The sequence below is a fragment of the Arachis stenosperma genome, chromosome 9, assembly GCF_014773155.1.
Source record: "Arachis stenosperma cultivar V10309 chromosome 9, arast.V10309.gnm1.PFL2, whole genome shotgun sequence".
Classification (NCBI taxonomy): Eukaryota; Viridiplantae; Streptophyta; class Magnoliopsida; order Fabales; family Fabaceae; genus Arachis; species Arachis stenosperma.
In genome coordinates, this window is record NC_080385.1 from 106,739,174 (window position 1) to 106,748,467 (window position 9,294).

Here is a 9,294-nt window from a genome sequence, read left to right on the forward strand (position 1 = left end):
ATGTCAGAAGGACACTTCTTGGTCATCTGCTTGTATCTTTCCCAAGCTTCATAGAGGGATTCACCATCTTTTTGTTTGAAGGTCTAAACATCCACTCTAAGCTTGCTCAGCTTTTGAGGAGGAAAGAATTTATCCCAGAAGGCCGTGACCAGCTTATCCCAAGAGTCCAGGCTATCTTTAGGTTGTGAGTCCAACCATGTTCTAGCTCTGTCTCTTACAACAAAAGGCAAAAGCATGAGCCTGTAGACTTCAGGATCTACTTCGTTCGTCTTTACAGTCTCACAAATCTGCAAGAACTCAGTTAAAAACTGGTAAGGATCTTCAGATGGAAGTCCATGAAACTTGCAGTTCTGTTGCATTAGAGCAACTAATTGAGGTTTCAGCTCAAAATTGTTTGCTCCAATGGTTGGAATGGAGATGCTTCTTCCATCAAATTTGGACGTTGGTTTAGTGAAATTACCTAGCATTCTCCTTGCATTATTGTTGTTGGGTTCGGCTGCCATCTCCTTCTCTTGTTCGAAAATTTCAGAAAGGTTGTCTTTAGATTGTTGTAATTTAGCTTCTCTTAGTTTCCTCTTCAGAGTCCTTTCAGGTTCTGGATCAGCTTCAACAAAGATGCCTTTTTCCTTATTCCTGTTCATATGAAAGAGAAGAGAACAAGAAAAGAAGAGGAAATCCTCTATGTCACAGTATAGAGATTCCTTTATGAAGAAGAAAGGGAATAGGAGTGAAGAAGAATGAATAGTCTGAATAAATGGTAAAGGTAGAGGCAGTGATTTGAGATGAAGAGAGGTGAAGAGAAGTATTAGCAAATAAATAAATAAATAGAAGAAGGGGAGAGGGAAGAAATTTCGAAAATAAATTTGAAAAGAAGTTAAATGATTTTCGAAAATAAAAGATAAGATAGAATTAAAATTAAAATTTAAAACAATTAATTAATTAAAAAGAATTTTTGATAAAGAGATGAGATATTTTCAAAAATTAAAGAGGGAAAAGTAGTTAGGTGGTTTTGAAAAAGATAAGAAACAAACAAAAATTCAAATAGTTAGTTGAAAAAGATATTAAAATCAAATTTGAAAAGATAAGAAGATAAGAAGTTAGATAAGATATTTTGAAATCAAATTTTTGAAAAAGATAAAATTTTGAAAAAGATATGATAAAAAGTTAAGATAAGAAGATATGATAAAAAGATAGGATTGAAAAAAATTTAATTTTTAAAATTAAAATTAACTACTTAACTAACAAGAAACTAAAAGATATGATTCTAGAATTTAAAGATTGAACCTTTCTTAACAAGAAAGTAACAAACTTCAAATTTTTTAATCAATCACATTAATTGTTAGTGTAATTTCGAAAATTTGAAATAAAATTAAGAAAAAGATTTTGAAAATAATTTTAAAATTTTCGAAATTAATAAGATAAAAATAAAAAAGATTTGATTTTTGAAAATTTTTTTTGAAAAGATAGGATTTTTAAAATTGAAAATTTGACTTGACTTATGAGAAACAACTAATTTTTTTGACTAAGTCAACTCAAAGTTTCGAAAATTAGGAGAGAAATAAGGAAAATATATTTTTTTGATTTTTGAATTTTTAATGATGAGAGAGAAAAACAACAAAAATGACTCACAACATGAAAATTATGAATCAAAACTCATGATGCATGCAAGAACACTATGAATGTCAAGATGAACACCAAGAACACTTTGAAGATCATGATGAACATCAAGAACATAATTTTGAAAAATTTTTTATGCAAAGAAAACATGCAAGACACCAAACTTAGAAATCTTTAATGCATGGTCTCTAACAAACAAAAATGCATATGAAAAACAACAAACAACACAAAACAAGAAAACATCAAGATCAAACAAGAAGACTTGTCAAGAACAACTTGAAGATCATGAAGAACACCATGAATGCATGAATTTTCGAAAAATGCAAGAAAAATTTTTAAAGCATGCAATTGACACCAAACTTAAAAGTTGACTCAAGACTCAAACAAGAAACACAAAATATTTTTGATTTTTATGATTTTATGATTTTTTTTGTATTTTTATTATTTTTTTCGAAAATATTCTTTAGAAAAACGAAAATAAAGAAATTTTTTTTTTGAAAATTTTTTTTGAAAACTTTTTGAAAAGAAAATTACCTAATCTGAGCAACAAGACGAACCGTTAGTTGTACATACTTGAACAAATCCCAGCAACGGCGCCAAAAACTTGGTGCACGGATTTGTGATCATCAATAATGACTCCAAAGACTTGGTAGCGCTCTCAAACGTGAATCACACTTAGTCACAACTCCGCACAACTGACCAGCAAGTGCACTGGGTCGTCCAAGTAATACCTTACGTGAGTAAGGGTCGTTCCCACGGAGATTGTTGGTATAAAACAATCTATGGTCATCTTGTAGATCTCAGTCAGGCTAATTCAAATATAATTGGATTAGATAATTAATAGATAAATAAAATAGGATAGAAATACTTATGTAAATTAATGGTGGGAATTTCAGATAAGCGTATGGAGATGCTTATCCCTGTTGAATCTATGCTTTCCTACTGCTTTCATCCAATCCTTCTTACTCCTTTCCATGGCAAGCTGTATGTATGGCATCATCATTGTCAATGGCTACATTCCATCCTCTCAGTGAAAATGGTCCAAATGCTCTGTCACAGCACGGCTAATCATCTGTCGGTTCTCAATCAGGTTGGAATAGAATCCCGTGATTCTTTTGCGTCTGTCACTAACGCCCAGCCTTCAGGAGTTTGAAGCTCGCCACAGTCATTCAATCCCGAAATCCTACTCGGAATACCACAGACAAGGTTAGACTTTTTGGATTCCCATGAATGCCGCCATCAATTCTAGCTTATACCACGAAGATTCTGATTAAGGAATCCAAGAGATATGCGCCCGGTCTAAGGTAGAACGGAAGTGGTTGTCAGTCACGCGCATTCATAGGTGAGAATGATGATGAGTGTCACGGATCATCACATTCATTAAGTTGAAGTGCAACGAATATCTTAGAACAGGAATAAATCGAATTGAATAGAAAATAGTAGTAATTGCATTGAAACTTGAGGTACAGCAGAGCTCCACACCCTTAATCTATGGTGTGTAGAAACTCCACCGTTGAAAATACATAAGTGAAAGCTTCAGGCATGGTCAAATGGCCAGCCCCCAAATGTGGTCTCAAGACCGAATGATCAAAGACTCTTAATAAACTAGTAAAAAGTTCTATTTATACTAAACTAGCTACTAGGGTTTACAGAGGTAAGTAATTGATGCATAAATTCACTTCCGGGGCCCACTTGGTGTATGTTTAGGCTGAGCTTGATCTATCCACGAGCTGAGGCTTCTTCTAAAGTTGAACGCCAAGTTATAACGTGTTTTGGGCGTTCAACTCCGGTTTGTGACGTGTTTCTGGCGTTTGACTCCAGACAGCAACATGGAACTGGCGTTGAGCGCAAGTTTACGTCATCTAATCACGAATAAGGTATGAACTATTATATATTGCTGGAAAGCTCTCGATGTCTAGTTTCCAACGCCATTGAGAGCGCGCCGTTTGGAGTTCTTTAGCTCAAGAAATTCCATTTCGAGTGCAGGGAGGTTAGATTCCAATAGCATCAGCAGTCCTTTGTCAGCCTCTTTATCAGAGTTTTGCTCAGGTCCCTCAATTTCAGCCAGAAAATACCTGAAATCACAGAAAAACACACAAACTCATAGTAAAGTCCAGAAATGTGAATTTAGCTTAAAAACTAATGAAAACATCCCTAAAAGTAACTAGATCATACTAAAAACTACCTAAAAATAATGCCAAAAAGCGTATAAATTATCCGCTCATCACATCCGTCAAAAGTTGGACTCATGGGATTCATGCCACAAGCAAAGCAATTTCACAGATGATTGTGGAGAATCAACTGAAGAGATAAGTATGAGAGAGATTTTAGAGGCTCAACTTGAGAACAAGGAAATGGAGTGTGTTTTACCACAAGTGGAAGGGATGGAGATTGTTGAAGAAGAAGAATTTGAAGAAGATCTAGGAGAGGTTGAACAAGAAGGAAACTCCATCATTGAAGACAGCTCTACACCAAGTGACAATGGTGATCTTGTTAAAGCTTTTCCCATTGAATGTGAAACCGATGTTGAGGAGGGTGTGCAACCTCCAATACATGACTTGATCAATGAGGAAGAGTTGCAAAAAGTTAGCAAACAAGTAGAAATTGAAGAAAGTTGTCAAAAGATGGAAGTCATCAAGGAGGAGCCAAAGGAAGTGGAGCCTACAATGTCAAGACCAATGGATATCTTCATTGCTAAGTCACCATCCAAATTACAAGTTGAATGGGTAATCATCTCATCTTTCAATTTCCTTGGCCCATATCAATATGCATTGTTAGAAATGGATAGTCGACTTAGAACTCTTTGTGGGTTAGAGAGTAAGAAAGAGTTGGATGTTGATGGACAATTTGAATCAAGGTGCACAAGGGATGGATGTTCAAACTTTCAAATCCAAAAGTGGAGTAAAGCTCAATTTTATGGAATTAAGATGAGGATTAGGAGTTCTAAGGAGGATTCAAGAAGTTTGCCAACCAAGTCACCCAAGTGGAAGCATGAAGATCAAGAAAGGGGGTTGACAAATAAAGTTTGGGACCCCGAAATATATATATATATAATTATCAACTTTGGGGCCTTGGCACTCACTTGAAATCTCTTGAAAAAAAAAACAACAAGGATAGATAAAGGGGGTTTTTTTTCCTACTAGACCTCTAAGATACCTGTTCTTAGCAACCTAGGTCACCGGAAAGGATTCCCTACTAGACCTTCAAAGAACCTGTCCTTGACAACCTAGATCAGAGGGATGAAGATTGAATCACTCAATTTTCTCCATGCAACAAGCGAAGCAAATCACTCACCTCACTTAATCACACAATAAAAACGTGCATAAAGCACTAAGGAAATTTTATTCATCAAAAGTTATCTAAATTGTCTCACCAAAGGTGTTTAAATAGGCACCTAACAACTAACTAAAAGATAAAATAACTAATTTAAATCAGATTTGATCTTATTGGATTAGATCAGATTTGATTTAAATTTTAAAACCCTAAAGATATAATAACTAATTTAAATCAGATTTGATCTTATTAGATTAGATCAGATTTGATTTAAATTTAAAATTCCTAAAAATACTACTAAGCAAATCAGGAGTAATTCAAATCTTTCAACAAACTCTAACAACAAAACAAACTAACATAAATGCCTAAAAATTCAAAAATTAATAATAAATTATGCCTCTCATTGAATTTGAAAAGCATTACTGGGCTTCTTGCTGTTCTGACTTAGCCCAATGGGCTTTATGAGTTGTCGCCCTTTCAGCACCACTGTTTTTGAGACGGACTCTTAGTCTTCTTGATGTCCAAGACTGGCATGGTACAATTCTTCTAGTATTCAGATCCTTGAATATGACAAGATTACCATTCCGACTCTTAGCTCTAAGATGACAAAAATGCCCTCCTGACCACGTATCAATGATACATGCTCGGAAAGACAACAGCGGCATTCTAAGACAAAAGGGCAGAATGGGAATTTCACACTTCCAGAAGGCCCCATCACTAGAGCACGTGCAAAGAAGCTCAAGGAGAGTTTTGGAAACCTGGCAGCGCTTGTGCATATGGAGTTACATCAAGTTCTAACCAAGGAAAAATGGGCAAGGCCCATTGGGCTAAGTCAAGACAGCAAGAAGCCCAATAATGCTTTCCGAATTCAGTGGGAGGCATAATTTATTTTTAAATTTTGAAATTCTAGACTCTTGTTTTAGTTTGTTATGTGGTCAAAAGTTTGTTAGAAGACTTATTTTAAATCTGTTATGCTTAGTAGTATTTTTAGGGATTTTAAATTTAAATCAAATATGATCTAATCCAATAAGATCAAATCTGATTTAAATTAGTTATCTTATCTTTTAGTTAATTGTTAGGTGCCTATTTAAACACCTTTGGTGAGACAATTTATGTAACTTTCATGAATAAATTTCAGTTGCTTTTAAGCACTTTTTATTGTGTGAGAAGTGAGGTGAGTGATTTGCTTCACTTGTTGCATGAGGAAGATTGGAGGATCCAACACTAAGGTGATCTGCGTGGTGGCTTCTTTCAGTTTTCGCCCCTCTGATCTAGGTTGTCAAGGACAAGTTCTTTGAAGGTCTAGTAGGGAATCTTTTCCGGTGACCTAGGTTGCTAAGAACAGGTATCTTAGAGGTCTAGTAGGAAAACCCCCCTTATCTTTCCTTTTTGTTTGTTTTTAATTCCTTATCATCTGGTATCAGTTACAAGTAATAGGTAAATTCTTATTTATCTACACGTTCCATGGGTCTTGTTTAATCTATTTATTTTTCTCTTCAAATTCTGCAATTCACTTTAGATTAAAAAAAAAACGAAATTTTAAATTTTCCCGTTGTTTAACTTTTCAAATTTTCCTTGGGTTCCACTTAGGATCCAATTTTGCTAGTTTTTGTCATTTTAGTATCACTCCTTGTTTCCATTTTTTCACATACTTTAATTGTCTTCTTGTCAAGTTGAATGTTTCTATCATTCAGATTATCTTAGTTTGGTGTCTCAATTCCTCATCTTCCGAAGTGCAACTTGTTAAGGCAATCCAAGAGTGGAAAAAGGCAAGAATGGTAAGCTCATCAGAGGGTAAAAGCCACGTATTGAGTGAAACACGAGTGTCCTATTTCGAGTGATACACGTGAGAAGAGTGCTGTAAGGTCTTTTCTTTTTCAGGTTCACTGATGGCTAACACTGAAGGGAACCCCGATCCACAACTAACTTTCCGCCTCGACGCATTTGCCAGCATCCTTACAGGGATTCAACAACGTCTTGATGACATGGATTCTCGAATTAACTCTTTTTCTCCTAGGCGAAAAGCATGGTCACGAGAATCTGTTCATAATGATTCTATGGAGTCTGAAGAGGAGACTTCATCCAGAACCCGGCATCATAGACAACCGGTAGATGTTGTTAATAACCTTAATGCTATCAAGATGCGCATCCCAGAATTTAAAGGCAGAAGTGACCCTGAGGCGTACCTGGAATGGGAACGCAAGATAAAGCTCCTATTTCAGTGTCATAACTACACAGATGTAAAAAACGTAAGGCTAGCAGCTGTCAAATTCTCAGATTATGCCGTTGTCTGGTGGGCCGAGTTGGACAAACAGAAAAGGCGGAATGGAAAACCACCAATTCTGTCTTGGAAAAAGATGAAGAAAGTCATGCGACAACGGTTTGTCCCTTCTTACTACTACAGGGAGCTACATCAACGGCTCCAATGGTTATACCAAGGTTCTAAGTCTGTAGATGAGTATGATAAGGAGATGGAGATGCTGCTAATCCAAGCAAACATTGAGGAGGAGTCTGAGGCTACTATGGCACGTTTCTTGAGTGGACTGAACCGAGACATTGCAAATACTGTAGAACATCTTCCATTTGTGACTATGGAAGACTTGGTGAACCTAGCTATCAAAGTGGAAAGACAGCAAAAAGCGAAAGGACTGCGTAATTCTACTTCAAGGTGGGATTCGAGAGGTGCTAATTTCAGGGAGAAGACTGGATCCAAACCTACCGAATCAAAGGAGAAGCCCACAGAGCAGCACAGGAAGCCGCCCACACCTAATCCCACTTCTAAACCTCCTGCACGACATCGTGATATTACCTGCTTTAAGTGCCGCGGATTAGGCTATTATGCTTCCGAGTGTCCAAACAAAAGGACCATGGTAATTGAAGCAAATGATATTTTCTCTGAATCTGATAACTCAGATGGGTATGAAGACATGCTACATACGGATGATGCTACAGATAATGAAGATATAGTTGAGTATGCTGTTAGTGGCGAGACCCTTGTCACTAGGCGGATCTTAAATGTACAAGCCAAGGATGATCGTCTAAAACAGCGAGAGAACATATTTCATACAAAAGTTTTATTGGGAGGTAAGGTTGGACTCATGATCATTGATGCTGGAAGTCATACAAACGTTGCTAGCTCTACTTTGATCACAAAATTAGGGTTGAAATGCACCAAACACCCTAACCCTTACAAACTGGAGTGGCTAAGTGATGTTGGTAGTTGAAGGTTATGAAGCAAGCCCTCATACAGTTCTCTACTGGGAGATATAGTGATGAGGTACTTTGTGACGTGGTTCCCATGCAGGCTTGTCATCTACTCCTAGGCCATCCATGGCAGTATGATAGGAAGGTGGTCCATGATGGTTTCACAAATCGATACTCCTTTACTTATCTTGGGAAGAAGTTTACCCTTGCACCTTTGACACTTAAAGAAGTGTACCTGGAGCAACTAAGCATGCGTAAATCTACTAAAGAGCCTTTAGGATGTGAGAAAATTGAAAAACAAGAGGGTAAAGAGAGGGCTTTGAGAGATGAAACGTGTGAGAAAAAGAGCCAGGGTCTGAGTGAAAAAGAGAGTTCTAAAAGAGAAGCATCTATGGAGAGTGAGAGTGCTCACAAAATATGTTTTTATGCCAAAGAGAGGGATCTGAAGCATGCTAGTTAAAGGCAAAAATCATTGGTGTTAGTACGATTTAGAGTCTTTACTTTCTACCATTGAAACTAACCATAACCTGCCTAGTACTTTTATTTCACTCTTGCAGGAATTTGGCGATGTATTTCCGGATGAGATGCCCTCAGGTTAACCTCCATTACGAGGCATTGAACATCAGATTGACTTTGTCCCCGGATCGAGCATTCCTAACCGGCCAGCTTACCGGACCAATCCTGAGGAGACGAAGGAACTGCAACGGCAAGTCGAGGACCTTTTGGCTAAGGGTTTTGTGAGAGAAAGCATGAGTCCTTGTGCTGTTCTGGTATTATTGGTGTCCAAGAAGGATGGCTCATGGAGGATGTGTGTTGACTGCAGAACTGTAAATAAGATTACGGTAAAGTATCGCCATCCTATTCCTAGACTTGATGATATGCTTGATGAATTGCATGGTTCTGTTATTTTTACTAAAATAGATTTAAGGAGTGGTTATCATCAGATACGAATGAAACTTGGCGATGAATGGAAAACAGCTTTCAAAACTAAATATGGTTTGTATGAGTGGTTAGTTATGCCATTTGGTTTGACTAATGCACCTAGTACATTCATGAGACTAATGAATCATGTTTTGCGAGAGTTTTTAGGTAAATTTATGGTTGTTTATTTTGATGATATCCTTATCTACAGTAAGTGTCTTGATGATCATATTTTGCATGTTCAATCTGTTTTAGAGGTACTTAGAAAGAAAAAATTGT

General features: G+C 36.7%; 1 non-coding gene across 1 annotated transcript; it reads left to right on the forward strand.

The window, feature by feature from the left end:
* Positions 1-104, forward strand: LOC130953666 (small nucleolar RNA R71). The gene has a single exon (XR_009075827.1). It is a non-coding gene; the product is annotated as a small nucleolar RNA R71 (small nucleolar RNA).
* Positions 105-9,294: the final 9,190 nt, after the last annotated feature.